We start from the raw sequence: 2765 nt of genomic DNA on the forward strand, positions 1-2765 counted from the left end.
CTATATTATGACCAACCCCATGTGTGTGCGTGTGTGTGTGTGTGTGCATGCCCTGATTTAAGTGATGGAGTGGCTATGCTCTGTCATTAGCTGCGCAGAGTTGACGCTTCCTTTACATGGCAGCTGCAAGGCTCCAGTGATGTATCAGAGTCAGCAGAAGCATTGATCAGAACCAGGGTTAATCATTGCACCGGGAACCCAGAGGAGATAGAGGCTGCCTGGGGAGAAGTAAGCCAGGGGAGTGGGCGGCTTCACCACAGGAGGCCTGCAGCTCTACAGTAAAGGAATGCTGGCAGGGAGACATAACCACTCGCCTGTTTGTCTCACTGTCCAACTATCAAATGTTCATAATAACAAACTGCACAGGTCTGTATGCTTGTGTGTGTGTGAGTATGTGTGAGTATGCATGGGGTGGGGGCTGATGGGACCAGCAATGTAATCCCCTTAAATGGACGGACTTCCGAAATGTGGGCAATGTGAAGCCGGATCTGTGCTGTGTCTACTCAGCAGTACCCATTCACTCCCATGAGCTGGGGAGTTAATAATTCAAAAGAGAGATAGGGGGAAAGAGGCCATAGGCCTGAGTGACAACACAGAGAGCGAGAGGGGGAGACAGAGATCAGTGAGAGTGTGGAAAAAGAGACCGCACTGGGAAGGATGAATGGAGAAATAATAAAAGAAATATTCCAGAAGGCAACTTTATCACGTTGGAGAAAACTTACATGACATGAAGTTTTGTATTATTAAACTGACCCACAGACTACACCAGCTGAGGCCTTTCCCTCCGATCAGCTTCCCCCCTCCTCTCCATCCTCTTCTCCTCTCACTACCAGTCCCTCTGGGATGACTATTCCCTGCGACCTGCCGTCACCACCATAACTGTTGCCAACATCAAAGTCCAGGATGCTCTCTCCAAGAAATACACGTGAGGATATGAAGGAAACACACACGTAGACCTACAAATAAGTGGCTGCACAGATAAACACACAAGCCTGCACACACACACAGATACTTGAAGGAATGTCAGAAATGCCAGTAGGAAGGATGAGGGGCAATAGGAATACAAAGAGGTCCATCTCCTCAGAGGGGAGGAAAAACAGGGCAATAAAACCGTCAAGTCAAGCCAAGAATCTGCTGATGGCACACATACATATACACAAGTTCAGAGAGACAAAAGAGAATCTGTCAAGCAGATAAAGCCATCACTTCTCCTTTTCATCCCTGGTTTTGTCCAGAGGCGTCCCCCTTTCACCTCTCCTCTGCCCCGCCAACACTTGTCAGGCAAGAGAGTCATTAATGTTTAGCTGGGCAGTGATGGCAGCGCTGACAGGACTCATCTGTCTAAGAAGACAAGATGAGAGAGAGAGACAGCCCATCAAAGGATGCCACTTAGAGAGTGAGAAGGAGAAATGAGGGGGAAAAAAAGGAAAACGCAAGGTTGGACGGACAGGGAAAAGACCCATCTTTCTTTGCAAAGTTAAAGGTTACGTCACCAAGGTGGGCTATAAAATGATGCTATTGTCATCTCCATCCTTCCCCTCCCATTCTGTCTCTATCCATCCACCCACCTACACAGCCCCCATCTCCCCACCCCTCCACGTGCTTGTCAGCAGTTTGATTCAGTACCTGCAGGTTAGTTACTCATTGAGCTGAGGAGGGACCAGAGCTGGTGGAGGTGTATGGACGGCTGTCTATGGGCAGCCACTGGTGGTTGGGGGCTGCTGTTTGATTGACACATCTGCCTGCGTCGTCCATTCCCTCCTGTAAAGACACAAGACACAAAGCACAGGAAGTGGAGGGAGGTAAACAGCTTTGAATATGAATGGTACACTGCAGGGGCGGTTAATAATTGGGAAGTGTTGGACTATTAATCTGAGAGACAAGGCGATGTTGGGTTTTGTTGGGTTTTCTGACACCAAACTGTACGGCCTTCTATATATACAGTTAGAGTATCTCATGGTGTTTCCGATAAGCCATTCACAGTAATATCACAACCACAATAAGAACAGTAAGTACTTTAATAAAGCCATTATACTGTTATCCACTTTCATGCTCTGCTGGACCTCTAATGAAACACTGAGGCCATAAATCAGAACTTCTCATAACAAGCTTTTTCAACTTTCCACTCTGTTCCAATTTTACATTTTGTGCTGCATTTTTTTTTCATGTTAACCAGCACGGTTTATAACGTGGATTGTTGTACGAGTGACTTACTGATAACATGATAACATTTGTTTGCTGTCTTCCAAAAATAGATCTGTTTGGATGTTTATGAGTATTTGTGCCTATGTGAACATGTCCAAACATCTATGAGTGCAGTGCAGTAAATGAGTGTTTCCCTCCATCTCTCCAGATGTGTCAGAAGTTAATGGAGAAGGTGCTTTGACTGCCATGACAAGTTAAGTAGAGGGAGCGGGACCATTGTCTTCCAAATCAGCTGTCAGTGTGTTTCTGCTGTCAGCAGTTTGACTCACTACCTGCCTGGTTAATCATCGAGCCGCTCCAAGCTGCGAGCTGTTGGAGGTGTATGGCCAACCGTCACGGACCCCCATCATCGCCACAACAGGACAACATCTGATTGACAGATTAGCAAGCACTGGCGCTTTTTCAAAGAAAGACAGGGGGGAAAACAGGGCGGAGAGTAGTGATTGGAATTGAAGGAGACTCGAAGAGGAAGTGTGAGGTAGAGGAGGTGTGTGTTTGTGTGGGTAGGTAGGGTAGAGGAATGAAGGTTAACAGGTCTTCTCAGTGTGTGTGTGTGTGTG

The sequence above is a fragment of the Morone saxatilis genome, unplaced genomic scaffold (genome assembly GCF_004916995.1).
Source record: "Morone saxatilis isolate NCDOM2014 unplaced genomic scaffold, NCSU_SB_2.0 Contig15, whole genome shotgun sequence".
In the NCBI taxonomy this organism is placed as follows: Eukaryota; Metazoa; Chordata; class Actinopteri; family Moronidae; genus Morone; species Morone saxatilis.